At 37.6% G+C, this 19,320-nt stretch overlaps 1 long non-coding RNA gene across 1 annotated transcript in view; it reads left to right on the top strand.

Moving 5' to 3' along the window:
* Positions 1–19,320, top strand: part of LOC123282718 (uncharacterized) — a 440,967-nt gene that overhangs the window by 258,975 nt on the left and 162,672 nt on the right. Inside the window, exon 4 of the long non-coding RNA XR_011499886.1 lies at positions 3,518–3,673. This is a non-coding gene — a long non-coding RNA (uncharacterized lncRNA). The remainder of the gene's footprint in view (positions 1–3,517; positions 3,674–19,320) is intronic.

Raw genomic sequence — 19,320 nt, 5'->3', positions numbered from 1 at the left:
CTGACACGTATGTGGTATCCAATGAGTGCTTTGTTCTCTCTTATTTCTCAGCAAAGCAGTTATCTACCCTGAACCCTTGTTGACTGTAGCTATCTGTATAATCAAGCAACTCTGCAGAAAGCAGCATAAAATGAGATTCAGATCTAGTGTTTGTGTCTACCAAGCAATTCTTAAAAGTTTTTGTACACAAGAGGATTTATATTAATCAATTGTGAAGCATGACCAAGATATATAATTTACTTTGAAAAACATCTGTGGTTGATAATTGTTTGGGAAATATAAGGTGCACCACAATTAAAATAAATTTACATTAGGTGACTTTAGATGAAGTGGTTTAGACTAAGACAACTGGAAGGAATCTTGAGAGTTCACATAGATTCCCCCCCCCCCCCAAACTTACCTTTGTGTAGTATAGGGGAGGAAGAAATATTCCTCTACCCTTCTAGTTTTTTCTGGCTGGTCTAAGAATTAAATTGACATGAGACAGAATAACAGGAGAAAATCAAACAAATTTAATACCATGTATACATGGGAAAACAGAGTAACTCACCAAAATGGCCAAAGCCACCATTTTAAATACCATCTTCTGATAAAAGACAAAGGAGAATGTTGGGGGTAGTGGTTTGGGACTTCAAAGGGGAGGAAGGCAATTCACATGGAGAAGAAAAAGCAAACGTTTGGTAAACAAATGTTTGCCATGCCTTGCAGAGACAATGGGACTTGGAGAGGACTTTGATCAAATGGACCTTGCTAGGTTTCTCCTTGTCTACCACACCTAGTTCATATTATACTATAGGTATCTATGGTGATAGCTCCTTCCTGAAACAGGACTTGATCTTAAATTGTTTTAGGCAAGTGAGGGGGTAGGTCAAAGTTTCCCAGGCCTTTGTCCTTAAAAATAATCAAACCAAAGAGATGTATCCTGGGGTAGCAAATTCTGCTCCCCTACAGTAGCTCTGTGACTAAACTTTACAAAAATCTCTGAGGAATTACATAATGGTTAAGACTAGTTGGAAAGGGATCATGCCAGTCTTTTTATTAAAACATTTCCATGTGTTCCTACCTTTAGTATTCATGGATAAATTTTTCGATTATTTTATATAGGTCATAATGATTGATAACATTGTGTAATTTCAGGTGTACATTATTATCAGTTTCTGTATAGCCTGCATCCTGCTCACCACTAATAGTATAATTTGTATCTTTCACCATATATATATGCTCCTTTATGCCTTTTACCCATCTCCCGCAACCTCCTTCCCCTCTGCTAACTACTAATCTGGTCTCTTTGTCCATGTGTTTGTTTATCTTTCACATATCAGAATCATCTAGAGCAGCAGTTCTAAAACTTTTTGGATTTATGATCCCTTTATGCTCTTAAAAGTTATGAGGATCCCCTGATTTTTATTACCCATTATATGATTACCTAAATAACAGTTTTATGAAAACTAATCTTATTTTCCAAAATAAAAAATTGTAGTGAAAGAATTGAATTGTTTTACATTTTTCCAATTCTCTTTAATATCTGGCATAACGGAAGGCAGCTATATTATCATATCTGTTTCTGCATTTAGTTTGTTGCAATGTGTTGTTTTGTTTGAAGTAAAGGAAGAAAATCCAGCCTCACTCAGATACATAGTTGGGAAGGGAAGGAGTATTTTAATAGTCTCTATAGATAATTGTGAATATTCTTCTTTAATACTACACCAAAATTCAACAAGTGATAGTTTTTTAAAGGTTAGTTACAATGTTACATTGGAAACCATATTAATGAACTTTTCATGCTCTGTTTCATTACCATCCATTGGTTTACCTTGCACTCTGAATGAATCTTTTACTCACGCATGATTTTGTAATATCATTTGGGAAATTTTAATTCACCAAGTTATATAGATATTCTAAATGCTGATGCATTATTATAGAATATCAACAATCCCATTCATTAATATTACCACTGATCTTATCAGAAAAAGCTTTAAGGGTAGGACACTGTCATGCTTATGGTGGCAGAAACAAGTTTTTACTTGAAAGCTTGAATTTTATCATTGGCATCAAATACTATCCATTATTTTCCTTGAAGTGATAGGCTCATTTCATTAATTTCTCAAGAAAATGTCAAGAAATATGCAAGTCAGAATACCATAGTTTGTCAATCTTTCTTTCAAGTGAATATAGTGTCCTATAAGTAAAGTAGCTGGTTCAGCTTGCAACTCAAGCAATAACACAAGTGCTTTTCCTTGAGACAACCTTCATATGTTGGCATGTGTCAGAAGTGCTTTATGCAGATTTTACATTTTGTGACACAAAATATTAAGAAGGCACATATTCAAGGATCAAGATTTGGCAATATTAATAATCTTAATGCTTCACCAAGGACATTTTAAAATGAAAATGGCTTTTTTTTGGTCATGCATTTACCACAAATGCATGGCAGTGAGGCATACAATGACTACTAGTCCTATGTGGTACCGATGCTTTGATTCATACTGAGCTACCAGCAGTTTTACCCACCACTGCTTTTGCATCATTAGAATAAATATCATCACAATGAAAAAGACAAATAACAATTATTATTATGAAAATAGTTTCCAGGTCCCCTTGAATCAGTGAATCTCAGGGGTCTGCAGACCATACTTTGATAACTCCTGACCTAGAGAATGTCTTAAAAATGCTGACTTTTTTTGCCAGACTTCCAGAAATTCCAATTTAAGAGTTTGGCAAAGGAGTCCAACAATGTGTGTTTTTATCTAGCACTACAGAGGATTTTGAGACAGTCGGCCTATGGAGCAAAATTTGCAAAATACTGCGTTACAGAAGAGATGCCTTCGCTTTGGCTATGATTACATGAACTAGAATATATACTTGCCTAAAGCAATTAATCATTTAATTTAATAAAATTAGTCACCCTATTTGCTTCATTGGTTTATTTTGTTTATTCAATCCAAAAAGTTGCACTGATGGCCCTTTCTTTGTGTATAATAATTTTCCATCTCACATATCCCATATCCAATTCTTTAATTGTCTCTTATTTTCTTTATTTTGAACTTGTTTAAACTTTGTTTTTCTTTGATAGTTTGTGAAAGTTAAAATTGGACAGACATGCCATCCTCTAAGGGTCTGACTGTGCTAAGAGGAAATCCTTGCTGTGTTTTTACATCTTAATATAATCAGACTGTTTTTCCTTTTAGCTCTTCCTTCTCACCTGTATCTTTCTAGCCATTTACATCTGCCTCTGGAATTCTGACCATGACTGCCATGGCTGGGGAAAGTCAGAGAATATAAATGAGTCTTGCCCAGGACTTTTGTAGTTGAACAGTCTGGGTTCCTTTCCTTGGGGATAATACACTGAAGTATGTTTGACAAAGAGGGAAAGAGTAAGTGTGAGTTGGAGAAAAATCTTGAAAGTATGAGCATTCCTTATATAATTGGCCTACTTCTCTTTCCTTTCCTAACAATGAAATCTTTGAAACTAGGACTCAGCCACTCCTTTGATCTCTCTTCATCTTTCTCTTTTCAGATATCCTGCAGTTGGCTGCCTGGCTTCATAGCTTTTTTTGAACTTGGGAGACTTCAAGCCTCAGCTGAGGAATCCTTGATGCCCCCATTGTCTTGTCTTGCTAAAATGTACAAGAAACTTGCAGAGCTCAACCCTTCAGGCTTAAAATTTTCCCAGGTGAGAAGAAATTGCATTGGTCTTGTCTGCATTTCTTGTTGACCTTTTCACCTTACCCTTTAGGCCATTTCCTTTAATTTTGAAGGCTTAGGTTTTATCACCTCAAATATAATTATAGATTGCTATTAGTTTCCAAGACAGTTGTGTAGTGCTAAGCAAAATTTGCTACTCTAAATGCCCAAGTCTGCAGTGACATATCGGTGAAACAGACTTAATTGCAAAGATGCTTTGGTTTAAATCTTGCCTGAGGTCAGAATTTGTGTGATGGTGGTGTTGGTATAATTTAACTGAAAAGACTGTTGTGTATGATAAAATTTGTTAAAAGTGCTGCCTTCATTGTGGTTGAAAACTTTAAAAGGATGTAATTTTAATGTTCAAAGATTTTTAAGTAATGGATATGGGACACAGACATTTAGCACTTTGTTTTTCAAATCTGACTTTCAGATGTGAATATTTCTGTCATATTCACTGACCCAAGCCCATGCATATACATATATAAATGTATATATATATATATACACATATATATGTATATATATATATATACACTTATATATGTACACAGCTGTTCAAACTTTAAAGATCAATCACTGGTGCATGTAAGACATCTATAGCAAATAAAAAGCTCCGGATTACACTTCTATTCCTAAGACTAATTTTATATTTGTGCAGCTAACACTTTAAGACTTTATCAGGTATTAACAAATACATGTATTTGTTGAGCATGCCCTCTCTGATATAAAATTCAAATCTATTTGTGGCAAAGCAAGCACATTTTTATAGTAATTACTCCAATCGAGTCAAGATCTTTCTTACTTTAACAACAGCAACAATAAAAACAGCTTTGGGAACAAAAATATAAGCTAAACCATAAGTCATGCATTTTCAAGTTCTTCTTCCATGCAATAGAAGTTAAACTGAATTGTATTTTTGTCCATCACTTCTATTGACTTATATGTGACAGGCTAATTTATTGTGATACTGATTACTATATTATTCTCACTGAGGTGGACATTTATTTCCTTCCCCATCCTGAAAAAAGAGCCAAAACTTTTTGTTTGTTTGCCATGGTAGAAGTGAGAGTGGAAGACTGCTAAATATTGAGTCACTGAAAGCACTAGTTTCCGGAACTGCAGACAGTGACCCCCATCCAGGTCTTTTGCCTTAAAAAAACACAGTTTCCTGGAAGGATTGTTTAAGAGGAAGTGAGGTTCCAAGATATGGAAGAGGTGGAATAAGGTCACCTAGAGAGTGGAGCTTTTGGGTACAGCTTTCCTAATTCTGATAGTCAGGGATTTTTAAGGTTTACAGGAGCAGAGAAAAACCAATCCACTTGCTCACGGGCCTCCAGATGGGAAATTACTACAGAATGACCACAGAGGTTTGGCCATATGTATCATGGTCTTGAGAACAATGGTGAAGATCCTTGTGAGTGAATCTTTTGTCAGTTAAGCAGATTATTAGAAGAGGCGCTGTGAATCCCAGCAGAGCAGAATGACTAAATTAACTTGGAGGGTCTCCTTGACAGCAGAATTAGGTTTCTCAAAGAAAACTTAAAAGATGATAACCATTATGTACTATGCACTTGCATAACCCCTCAATTTTGAGTTACCACTTCAGCCTGGCATTCTGATATAATCCTGTGAGGGTTGGGGGAGATGTCCCCAAAATGACTAACACCCAAGTTGGTGGACAGTGTGGGCAGATTGCACAATTTGGAAACATAGTGAAGTAAGACATTCTTTAATCGAAATATTGTGGAATGAAATCACATTTTTAGCAAATGCATCTACATTAATAGATATCAATGAATGGTGGTATGTTTCTCGTTAGTCTTCTGATTTCCCCAATTTATAGTAGCTAACTTTTTGTTAAAGTAGAACACATTATAATTATATGCAATCCTGCTACTGAAGAAAAAATACTCCTGGCCTATTTGAAATACTATGATGACATTTTCGTTTGTTTTTATTTTCTGACCACCTATTGAGGGACATAATTAAGCATACTAAAGTCCTCACAAAAGATTATTCAGTGTTGGGTGAACTGAATCTCATACATTAAATATTTATTTTGATTTAGATTATGTGAATATGTAATAGACTGATAGAAATCTAGACTTGAAAGAAAACAGAGTTATAATTTATGTCCCACACTGTTGTCTAAAGGTGCACTTGTTCAGAAATTTCCTGAGAGCATAAAGTGACTTTTATGGTCTATTCCTTTCCTCTATGACTTATAGGATTGGTTACTACATATTGTAAAATTTGTGGTAAGTGTAGATAGCAAACTGACCACCTGGAAAACCTATCTGAACTTAGTGGAAGATTGCCCAGTTCATGACAGGGATAGAGGAAGCTCTAAGGAAAAGATTTCACAGCTAGTCTAATTTATTTTGTTGACTGTTTCTTGTCTTCCACATGATAAACCCTAAACTGAAGGCTTTGAGAGTCTGCATTTCTGTCTCTAGACGTGCAGTAAGTGGTCAATCATGTATTTTATATACATATATATATCTAAATCAGGGAAAAGATGGTTGGAAGGGGACCATGCCTCTTCCTGCTTCTTTGCTCATACTTCAGTCATCAAAGACATTAATTCATGGAAAACAAAACAAAATAAAACAACACAAACAGTACTGAGTGGTATGGTTACTTGTTGGAGATTAATAGTAGAAAAATAGAGTCAAATCATGGAAAATCTTGAATTCTCACTCAAGAGTTTATATTTAGTCTTCTTAGGCACTAGGTGACCACTGGAGTTTCTCAAGATAAGGAGATAGAAGTGGCATTTTGGGGAATAATCTTGCAGCAGTGTGCAGAATAGATTGGAACATAAAAGAGATGGAAACAGAGGGAGACTAGTTAAGAATTACTACTAAAATTCAGGGAAAAAATATTACTTGTTTGTATAAATTACAATCTACAATACCCGGTTGAAATACATAACACTGTTACACTGTTCAACTATTTGTCCCTCTCAATTTCAAGTTTTAAATATTTTTTTATCTCATGCAATTACTTGAATGTGCGACTTCCTGTGTGTCAAAACACTAACTGTAACTGTTGAGAAACAAAGGAAAACATGCTGTAATAACATAATTACTCATTTTTTAAATAATATGTGAGCTAAAGTGTGCATCACTAATAATAGAATAGAGAAAAATTCCCTTGAAGTCCAATCTAAATTTTAAAAATAATAATTTATCTAATAAACTAATTTTGTGTATAGATATACTGTCTAAATTGATTTAAGCTTTAAAAAATGGATTTGATAGAATGTCACCATCAGGTAATAGAAGTGAGATTCTGAATTTTGAATTTGGATTTAGTCTGAGCCAGGAGTGCTTGGAATTTGACCTTAGGAGGTCAGCATTCTAAACCCAGTTCTATTGCTAATATATTATGTAGTTACATAGTAATCACAAGAATAAGTCACACAATCTCAAAGGCATCAGTTTTGCCATTTAGAAAAAAATATTAAGGGGTAAATTGTAATATCCCAGATGACAGGGCTAATGGTTTGTTTGGCTTTTTCATGTTGTTTATTTGGGGCAATTGCATCTCCAAAGCATACCTAGAAGGAGTTGAATAAATAAATCTTGAATGAGTAAATAGAAATGAAACACTAGTGTAACTGTCAACAATATCTAGCTTGTTCACTGCTGTACCCTCAGCATTTAACATAGTGCCTGGCACCTGCTAGAAGAATGAATCAACTATAAAACTCTTAGAAGAAAATCAGCAACCTAGTACATTTTTTTTTTGAGGAAGATTAGCCCTGAGCTAACATCTGCTGCCAATCCTCCTCTTTTTGCTGAGGAAGACTGGCCCTGAGCTAACATCTGTGCCCATCTTCCTCCACTTTATATGTGGGATGCCTGCCACAGCATGGCTTGACAAGCAGTGCCATGTCCGCATCTGGGATCCGAACTGGTGAACCCCGGGCAGCCAAAGCGGAACGTGCGAACTTCACTGCCACACCACCGAGCTGGCCCCCAACCTAGTACATTTTAAACAATTAAATCCACGATTATATCTCATTTGTGGGAAAACAAAACTTTATAATGGGATTACCTTTTTCAAGTGGATTCTCCCTTTTGCATCAATTACTAAACTGAAATCACTGAGACAAATTGGTCATTGCAGGCTATTTAGTAGCAATAAGATGCTATGCAGACTGGTGTCTGTGATTAGACTAGGACATATCTGATAGCTTCAGAAAGTTAACTGACTACCCGACTGTGGTAGTAGTCTTCCGTGGCATCATTCCAGAAGGGCTATTGAGAGCGATGGATTTGGGCTTGAGAACAAGGGGCTTTTTGAATTCAGAGCTATACAACTCTAGTAATTTCCAAGACTACTTGTATGAATGACAATTGGAGTGATTATTATTGCTAAGAAATAAATCCCTTAGAGCTTAGGTGTTTTGTGGGGCATCCTGTGTTTCCTAGCAAATCCAAACCAAGGTATACCACATTAAAAATATGGGCTAAGCAAAGCACCCACAACAATCAAGACTAAGACAAATGTTCCAGGAATTTTATATTGATGATGATGATGATGAACTGGAGTAGGAGTAGGAGGAGCAGGAAAAGTAGTAGTAGTATCAGCAGCTAGCATTTATAGAGTGCCTCTGATGTGCTCGATACTGTTTTGTAGTTAATCCTTATAAGTGCCCTGTGAGGTGGTAGTTATTATTATAATCACCATTTTACTGATGAGGAAACTGAAACAAATACATTTAGTAAGTTGCTCAAGTTCACATAGATAAGTGGAGGAGCTGGGAAGTCAAACCAGGCAATCTTCCTTCAAACTCTTAACCCTGTTCTAAACTGCCTCACAAATAGGTGCTTTTCAGACATAATTTCCTTGAAATGTAAACGGCTACAATTTTATATACAAAGCCAACATTACAAAGTTTATGTTTTTCCAAATTTTCTATCTCAGGGAACTAAAATCTACCTGAAGGCTTTCTTCCATGTATTTCAGAAATAGATAAAATTACTTCATTTACCATCATTGTTTCCTTGAGGTCATTATTGGAATCATTGCTTCTGTAGAGGATTTAGTGTCTTCTCTTTTATTCAGCTTATATTATCTTGATCAACCCTAAATTCTGGAAGCTTCTATCAAGCTTCTCCCTGGTGAAAGGGAAGTACTGTGTATTTTGCTATAAATGTTGTTAAGAAGATGTGCTTGAAGCTGAGGAAACTTTCAATCTACTTGTCCTTTTTGTTTAATCATTGTGTTTTTTACTTTAACCCATTGAAATAAAACTGTAAAAAACCTGTTCGTTTTGTGTTTATTTGTATTCAGCCGTTTTGTGTAAAATTTATTATTAATAGTTTATTAGAAAGAAATATTGTTCCTTTCAAATATTCTGTAGTAAAAAAAATGTGTTGCTTTTTAAAGAGGTAATTTGATTATGCCCAGAACCAAATTGTTTTTCAAAGAAGCACATAATTTTACAAAAAAAAATTAATAAAAAAATAAGATCCTATATATAGAATGTGCCCTACGGGCAAGTTTTGGGACATAGATCTGTTCCAAAGAGGGAGAAATTTTCACATTCTCTATAGTTCCCCATTGCGGCAAACCCTAGCGCTTACAAACCTTTGTTTATTTTTACCTTTTTAGGGAGCAGTGCTTTGCTGTGGATGTAAGCTTTAGTCAGTGATGTTAAGGCCAGATGGGAAGCAGGTAGGCAGAGAGCTTTGATGTTTAACAACACCATAGATCACGAGTTCTTCTGAAATAAGTTCTGGGGTGGTGGTCTTCTCTGAAACTGGTAATACAGCCATGCATCGCTTAACAACGGGAGTCCATTCTGAGAAATGCATTGTTAAGTGATTTCCTCATTGTGCAAACATCATAGAGTGTGCTTACACAGACCTAGATGGTATAGCCTACTACACATCGAGCCTATGCTACAGCCTATCGCTCCTAGGCTACAAACCTGTGCAGCATGTTATTGTACTGAATACTGTAGGCAATTGTAACACAATGGTAAGTTTTTGTGTATCTAAACATATCTAAACATAGAAAAGGTACAGTAAAAATATGGTATAAAAGATAAAAAGTGGTGCACCTGTATAGGGCACTTACCATGAATGGAGCCTGCAGGACTGGAAGTTGCTCTGAGTGAGTCAGTGAGTGAGTGGTGAGTGGATGTGACGGCCTAGGACGTTACTGTACACTGCTGTAGACTTTATGAACACTGTGCACTTAGGCTACACTAAATTTATAAAAATATATTTTTCTTTTTTAATAATAAATTAACTTTAGCTTACTATAACTTTTTTACTTTGTAAACATTAAAATTTTTTTAACTTTTTGCCTCTTCTGTAATAACACAGCTTAAAATACACATTGTACAGCTGTACAAAAATATTTTCTTTCTTTATATACTTAATCTATAAGCTTTTTTCTATTTTAAAAATATTTAACTTTTTTTTACTTCTTAAACTTTTTTATTAAAAACTGAGACACAAACACACACATTAGCTTAGGCCTACACCGGGTCAGGATCATCAATATCACTGTCTTCCGACTCTACATCTTGTCCCACTGGAAGGTCTTCAGGGGCAATAACACACATGGAGCTTTCATCTCCTGTAATAACAATGCCTTCTTCTGGAATGCCTCCTGAAGGACCTGCCTGAGGCTCTTCTTGAGGAGGTTTCACTCTTTTCAGAACTATGTCCGTGTCTTTCTTTCATCCTAGATTTGCTTGTAAGCAAATAATGCACTGTGAAAATTTCTCTCTACTAATGAAAACCTTTTGGTGTTGGGATCCATGTTTTCAAACGTTTTAAGGAGCTTGTTGCAGTCTGCCAAAGCTTCTGCTAAACCCTTCCCTGTGAATTTCCTTTGGGGTTTTTCTTCTTTTTCTTCTCCCACAGTTTCCTTTTCTCTTGCCTCTTCTTCAGCTATGTGTTCCTGTTCCAGTTCCAACAACTCCTCATTAGTCTATTCCTCAGGAACAATCCCTGCGGGATCCTCAATGTCATCCTCATCCACAACCAGGTTAAAGTTGTTTGCCATCTCAACCACAGTCTTGTTGATTTGTGCAAACTTCTCATCTTTGGCAAATCCTTTGAAGTCATGGACAAACTGCTTTAGTGTCTTCTTCAAGGTGCCATTTATACACTCCTTGGTGACATCACCCCAAGCCCAAGAAAGGTTCTTGATGCGGTTATAGTGTTACTGAGCAATGGGCTTGCTTGCTCACCACGATCTGAGCCAGTTAATCACAATGAGTTAGAGATGGAGAAAGGAAGCTTTTATTTCGATTAGCCAGCACAATTGGAGGACGGCAGACTAATGTCTCAAAAAACATCTTAAAGAATTACAGAATCTTGAGGCAGTTATATAGGGAAATGTGCAGTAAGGAGGCGGTTTAGAGATGTTGACCTTCAGGCACGATGGACTCTGGGGTCCCTCATTGTTCTTTTCTTCTGTCAGTGATGAAGCATATCCCACAGGTGTTCCTTCTTCCCAGAGACCTTCTTATTCCTTGGGAAAATTTGTTAAGATTGTTAAGAACAAAGCTATCAGGGTACCCCAGCAGGGGAATGTCCACAGGATCAGGGCCAGAAAATCATGAAAGCATGTAGCAATTTATAATGATTACATACTAGAAGGGTTTTAACTAGGAAAGGGTCATTTAGCATAACAAGATGGCCTCACTTATGTTCACTTACAATAGATGCTGTAATCCTTCCAGAATCGTGACAGTGTCTTCCTACGTTGCAGCAATAGCCTGAGCAAAGGTCCTCCTCAGGCAGTAGGCCTTAAAAGCTGATAAAACCACTTGATTAATTAAGTGAATCAATGAGGTGGTGTTTGGAGGGAGTAACATCACTCTGATAATGGAATGAAGATCATTAAAAGGTGGGTGTCTGGGAACATTATCAAAAATAAGCAAAATCTTGAAAGGTATGTTATTCTCCAAACAGTACTTTTCCATTTTGCTGGCATAGCGATTCAGGAGGGCATCTTGGAAAAGCAGCTGGGTCATCCATGGCTTCTTGCTCCTGTAGTTCACTGGCAGTGTGTGCTTACTGATATGCTTGAAGGCCCTGGGGTTATCACTGTGCCAGATCACAAGAATTTCCATTTGTAGCCTGCAACATTGCCCCTAAGCAAGACTGTTATCCCATCCTTAAAAGCCCTGAAACCTGGCATTGACTTGGCCTTCTTGTGGATGAAAGTCTTTTGAGGCATTTATTTCCAGAATGAGGAGTTTTCATGCATATTGAATATTTGCTCTGGCAAGTAATTTTCCTCCACAATCAGCTTATCTAGAGTTTCCCAAGATTCTTCAGCTGCCTTCACATCAACACTTGCAGATTCACCACTCACTTTCACGTTATATAGTGAATAATGAATCTTGAGTTGTTTAAACCACCCCCACAGCTAACAGTAAATTCAGTATCATAGTTGAGTTCAGCCTTTTCTTTCAACATCACAAACAAACTTTTTACTTTGGCCGTGATCTTCATGTTGCTGAGAGGGATACACTTCTGTCTGGTCTTCAACCTAGATCATTAGAAGTTTCCCCATAGGCCCTTCTTGAATTTTTGTTAATCTCAGTGCCTTCAATGAAGCAGATCCTCTTATAGTTTCTGTCACTTTTTTCTTGTTCTTCAAAATTGTAGCTATGGTGGAATGGGACATGCCTGACTGGCAAACAATAACTATCACTGATTTTTCATCTTCATAATCCTTAATCACTTTTAGTCTCACTTCCAGGTGAATCACTTGATGTGGCCTCTTACTGGCAGTATTAACAGTGCATTTTGTGTGCTTAGGGGCCATGATAAACAAAACAACATGAGATTAAATCAAGCGCAGGAGAAAAATGTGTAATCACGAGAGAGTGTAAACACAAGATGAATGAGACTGCCACCAGCGTAACGTAGCATACTGTTTTGCAGAAAATTTATTTACTATTTATTTATTTGTTTGTTTTGGTGAGGAAGATTGGCCCTGAGCCAGCATCTGTGCCACTCTTCCTCTATATTTTTGTATGTGGGGTGCTGCCACAGCATGGCTTGATGAGCAGTGTGTAGGTCTGTGTCCAGGATCTGAACCTGCAAACCCTGAACTGACGAAACAGTTTATGTGAACTCAACCACTACACCACTGGGGCTGCCCCCAGAAAACTTTATTTTTTATGAGTAGAATGCATACACTCTAAAATAACGATGAAAAGTATAGTATAGTAAATACATAAACCAGTAACATAGCTGTTTACCATCAAGTATTATATACTGTACATAGATGTAATACTATACTTTTATATGACTGGCAGCTCAGTAGGTTTGTGTACACCAGCATCACCACAAACACATGAGTAATGAATTGTGCTATAATGTTAGAATGGCTACAATGTCACTTGGTTATAGGAATTTTTCAGCTCCTTTATAATCTTATGGTACCACCATGATATGACCAACACATCATTATGTGGTACATGTCTGTACTTGTTTGAGTCAAATCTGAAATGATCCAGGTTCTACTGCTATTAGAAGAAAATAAAAAAGAGCATTAAAAGCTGCACATTGCCTAACCTACTGCTTCAGATTGGGAGAGAGGATCCTGGTATATTATTTACCATGCTTGATTTTGTTCTTCAATTCAGAAATAACAGGCACAACATCCCTGTTGATAGAAGGCTTCTGGTTGACCAAAGGCGAATTTACAGACTCCTGTCAGTAATGGACCTTGAAGTAATTACTTCTGAGAAAGTCCTCTCAAGAAAATAGATCAGGGGTCAGCAAACTTTTTCTGTAAAGGGCTAGATAATAAGTATTAGGCTTTGTGAGCCATATGGTCTCTGCCACAACTACTCAACTCTGACATTACAGCATGAAAGCAGTGATAGACAGTACATGTAATTTTTGCATGTCATGAGATATCCCCCTTTTGATTTTTCAATGATTTGGTAATATAAGAAACATTCTTGCAGACCATATGTAAAGAAACTGCCAGCCAAATTTGGACCCTGAGTAACAATTTGCAAACCCTTGGGGTATACCAAATGGATTTTTGCTATAATCTTTTCATCTCTCTCATCTCTCATGCTTTATACCCCTTCCCATAAAATGAAACCAAAACCACCAAATCTTGTCTGAAAGTGAAGGTGGAAAATATTAAACTATAGATGCTTTTTAATTAATCACCCTCTTATTTCAAGAGATGTCACTGACAGCATCCTCATTATAATAGAAGCAAATCAAATAAGGGATGTGAATCAGATAATTAGGGACTACAAAGTGCTGGGTATCCTCCAGGACATATGTCCATCATAGACCCAGCAACTGGAGTTGATGGATCAGGATATGACCAAGGCTATTCTTTTGAAAAAATACAATAGATAGCTAAAACTGTTTTATTCTAGATCCTGGGTAATCAACCTCAATTCTCTGTTAGTGAAAGCCTTGGCTTTGTATGGAATTACCCTGTTAGGAGATATGATCAAGGTCTTTTTGTGAGCACAAAGGAAAACAAGATTAAGTTATCTTTTTCTGTGATTAAGAACATATTCTAGAATTGGTTATTCCCTCATTTATTCATTCAATATTTATTGAGAACCCGATATGTGCCAAGCACTATTCTAGCCATTTGATAAATATGATCTCTTTGAGTTCTTTACATCAATCCCCCTTCTTCAGAGGAATACAATGAAATTTATAGAGGTTAAATGACTTGTCCAAGGTCACATATGTCATATGTGGTAGAACTGTGATTTAAATAATTGGTCTGTTGCCTGGAGAACTTGAGATCTCCAAGGAGTACTGTGTTGAGTCCGCTACAGGTCAGTGGCCTGCTACTACAAGAACACATATAATATAGGAGGTTTGGAGATGAGACATTTAAAGTGAAGAGATAGGGGTAAGCCCAGTGGCATAGTGGTTGAGTTTGCATGCTCCACTTCAGTGGCCTAGTGTTTGTGGGTTCACATCCTGGACGTGTACCTATATGCAGCTCATCAAGCCGTGCTGTGGCAGCGTCCCACATGAAAAGTGGAGGAGGATTGGTGCAGCTATTAGCTCAGGGACAATCTTCCTTAGAAAAAAGTGAAGAGATAATTGGGATAATGGCTAGTATAGCTTAGTTTGTTGATAAATGAAAGTCCGTTCCCTTCTAAATTATGATCTTCTTGTGTGTGTGTGTGGTATGTGTGTGGTATGTAGAGGTATAAGTTTTGGCTGGTGCAACAATTCAGATATTTAATCCTATCCTCTCTCTCACTTGATCCCTCTCCTTCATTCTCCTTCATCACAAATGTAGCTCCCTTATGAAGACTTGAAGGCATATCCATAGGACATGAGGATTCTTTTTTTGTTGTTGTTGAGGAAGATTAGCCCTGAGCTAACTGCTGCCAATCCTCCATGCCCATCTTCCTCTACTTTATATGTGGGATGCCTACTACAGTATGGTGTCCCAAGCAGTGCCATGTCTGCACCCGGGATCCGAACTGGTGAGCTCCAGGCTGCCGAGAAGCGGAACGTGCGAACTTAACCGCTGCGCCACCCTGCCGGCCCCATGCAGGTTCTTGAAACAGCAGACCTTCTTACTGGAAGATTGGTCTATACTTGTCAATGTGAGCTCTAAGAGTTGCATCTGTTCCCAGGGTTCAGTCCCAGTCAATTCTACGATTCTCTGGCACAGCTTGTGAGCCCCTGTTAGTAAGTAGAAGTCCCTTGGGAAAGAGATGCCAAGATCTATTGTGGAGTGGTACAGTTAAGGTGAGTCTTTCTTCACCTTATCTAGAGGAGTCAGTGCTTTTAGTTGGTTCTCCTATAGCCCAGTATAGAAGTTGAACCCTCCGGGTTTGCTAATGGTTTTGCAGGGCACTTCTTCTGGGTGAATCTGTATATTATCTGGATGTTGAACTATGTAAAGTAGGTATGCAAGTCAAACGAAAGAAAACTCAAATTTGATATTTGGTTTGTGAGGCAGTTTGTGTAGTGATTGGGATCAGAGAACTGTGGAACTACTCTGCCTTAGTTCAAATATTAACTGTACTGTAAACTGTATGACCTTGAGCAATTTAATTTACTTGTCTGTGCCTTAATTTCTATATCAATAAAACTGGTATAACAGTACCTACCTTATGAGATTTTAGTGAAGATCGTGTGTTAATACTTGTAAAGCAGTTAGAATAGTGCCAGACCTACCATAAGACCTCTATAAGTTACCTATTATTCTTTCTATGATTACATAAGTTATATCATTGGCCTGATCAAAAAGAAACTCTGAGGCTTCACCTCCTCAGAAAGTATAGTAGATGGACTAAATCTGCTGGCCTAGGAGCCAGAAGTCCTTGGTTTGAGTCTTGGATCTGCCACTTGTAACATGTATGGCTTTGGAGAAAGAAGCTCTGATACGATGGTTAGGAGAATGGGTTGGCATCAGACCATATATAATGATGAGTTGGAAGGGCAAGTTTGGTAGAAGAAGAGGTCTAGAAGAAGAGTAGGGTAAGGAGATTGGGAAGCATCATTCTCAGACCAAGATTAAGCAGCAAGCATCATCTTGGTCTATAACACCAATATCCTTTGGCATTATAGATATCTAATACTTTTTAGCTGAGTGACATTTTACGTAAATCACTTATCCTCTCACCGCTACAGAATAGATCATAAATAATGCCTAGTTATACAATTGTTGCCAAAATGAGAAGAATGAATGCTTATAAGACAATCAGAACAAACAATTCTTCCATGTAATAGGGGCTCAATAAATGTTTATTATTATTATTATTATCATTATCACCTTTGAGACTTCTTGTTAAAGATGAGGATACTGAAGCCCAGAAGAAGTGACTTTCCCAAAATCACAGAGCTAATTAGTAACTAGAATACAGATCTCCTGACATCTAAGTAACTGCTCTTTCTGTTACAGCAAACTGCCTCTTAACTTCCTGTGTAAATAGAGCTTGGTAATTTTTGCATTACATACAGAATATCCATGAGGAGCAGAACCCCTCCTTTTCTACTTTGGAAAGGTGTTTCTTGCTAATGGGAAATTTAGTCTTATTTTCCTCTTTTTTATGCTTGGGAAGGGAAGGGTGTTCCTCGACCACTGCTGGCCCATGGACTTATCCATAGATGCTAATTACCATTGATGACTATGCTCAATAATGTACATGGGATTTGGTGCTATCTCAGCCATCATTGAAGAGCTCCTGCAAGATTATTTCCCAATGGTTAGATCCTTTCCTGAGTACTTGCTCCACTAGTCTCGTCCAGACCCAATGTGTTGTGCTATAATAATATAGTCAAAGTTTCTTAATGAAGAATCAAGTCACTCTTAGAACAATAGTATAGTTTGGAGGAACAAAGGTTGGAACTCTAACCTAGTGGTTTCTTGTGCCAAACAAGGGGAGTTTGGGCCTTTGAAGAGGAAGATCTCTCTCTACTCACCTCCCCTTCCCTTCCACACATCTCTTTCAAGTCCCCTAGATTTGTGTCCTGCCCCTTTCCCTCAGAAAACCCTACCTTCTTCACAGAAGTACAAGTTTTTAGTCTACAATTTCTTATTGTATTTTGTGAACCTGAAACTTTCAGGTTTTGGCCAAATGATAAATGAATTTCTTCTCTGCTTCAGGAGGTGGGAAGCACTGCCTCTAGTCTAGTGAACTCTCTCTGACTCTAGTTGAATCTTTCTAACGGGGAAAGCTGGGTCTCATTTCCTCACTAGATGCCCCAAGAATTAAGCATTAGAGACAATTTAATCTATCATACCTAAAAATGATATTTTTTTCCTAGCAACAGGGCTTTTCCCTGGCTCCTTAAAAAAAAGAAAAAGAATCTACCATTATTAGGCTAAGAAGTATTTGCCTTTTTTCTAAGTCTGCCTTGAATTATAAGACCCACTGTCTCAAGTATTTCTTAAGGTGAAAGACATTCAACTGAACCAATCTATAAGAATAAAATTACCCCTGCCAGTAAAACATTTATGTAGGCATCTCTGGAATAGTTGGACACTGATTTCAAAAATACGTTCATTTAAATCATCCTGGCTTACGTGCCATGAGGCATTTTGATACAAATACTAAAAAAGCTTATTCAAAGATTACAGACTTAATCTGGATAAATTGTCATCTTGTGCCTAGTGGATTAATCAGGCCAGGTCTACACTAACAAAATGAAAGTGATGAACCGAGTTAATTATCTGGACTATCCAAGTCAATACATTTCAATTGCTTCCATTTCTTGGACCTTTCATATAAAAGCCTATTTTGGGTGAATTATTTGGATAAACTCCTCAGTTTAACACTTCTCTCTGACAATGAAGCCCTTAAGGCTTTGAGTCCAGTTAGCATTACATCTGTCACAGGCATAGTGGAAAAAATGCTTATGGGCCTTGGCACCACATTGCTTTGTCAAGCTTCCTTGTAGTGCCATATTGGACTCTCTTAATGATTAAATGCAGCACCATTTCCTTAGAAGGAAAGAAAGAAGCATCTAATAAGGATGATGGGTGCACAGAAAAAGATGAATGGAAGCGAGACCACTCTTTTCTCTGGGTAGGAATGAGGGACACTAACTTTTCCAGCCTTACCATCACTTACTATCATCAGCCATGCTATCACTAAGCATGGATTGGTTTGCTTCCTTTCTCATTTTGTAAGTTGCAGTGAACTGACTGATGATGAGTACCAGACACAGACACAGCTTGTTGCAGGCAACGTGATTAAGTATATCAAGTGTGTTTTGAGCACTGTGTTCCTCTTTCCCTTGTTTTTCTTATCCTAGTGCCTTCCTAAACATCCAGGAGGATTTCTTTCTTTCTTCCTTTATTCTTTTTTTTGCTTAAACGATAGAAATTTATTTTCTCATGGTCAGGAGGCTGGGAAGTCCAAGATTAAGGTGCCAGTCAATTCAGTTCCTGGTGAGGTCTCTCTTCCTGGCTCGCAGATGCCCACCTTCTTGCCATGTCCTTACATGGCCTTTCCCCAGTGTATGCATGTGGGGAGAGAGACTGGGAGTGATTGCTCTCTCGTTCTTTCTCTTCTTGGAAGGCCACTAATCCCATCATAAGAATCCCTCCCTCAGGACCTAATGTAACCCTAATTACGTCCCAAAGGCCCCACCTCAAAATACCATCACATTGAGGGTTAGGGCTTCAAAATATGAATTTTGAGGAGGAGAGGCACAAGCATTCAGTCCGTAACGCTCTAAAATGATCTGGTCCCTGCCTGTCTCCAAACTTTTCCAAAGGCACTCCCAGGAGCATTTATTTTGGCTGTACTGGGCCCCTTTTCACATCTACCTTTGTGACTCATCACTCTAGGGTCTGCTTCTTCCTGAATGTATTTGAGCTAAGGTTGTTAATGACCCATAATCACTAATGTAATAAACTTTCTGAAAACTACATTTACACTATCCTTCACTCATGGGAGTGGGTCAAGTGGGCTTTCCAGTCATTGTGGTAGAGCTAGTAGGAGAGAAACTTGGAGTCAAGGAGGTCTTTCTAGTATCCATTACTCATTCCACAGAGGTGACTGCCTAGACTGCCTATGCATACAGATGAATCCAGACGTAGGCTATGTTTATCACACAGAAAAAACACAGAAGGGGCATGAAGCATCTGGTTAGGTGTCTGAATGTATGTTCTACTATGCTAAGT

This window comes from Equus asinus, chromosome X (assembly GCF_041296235.1).
Source record: "Equus asinus isolate D_3611 breed Donkey chromosome X, EquAss-T2T_v2, whole genome shotgun sequence".
Lineage (NCBI taxonomy): Eukaryota > Metazoa > Chordata > Mammalia > Perissodactyla > Equidae > Equus > Equus asinus.
This window is presented reverse-complemented; position numbering and strand designations above follow the sequence as displayed.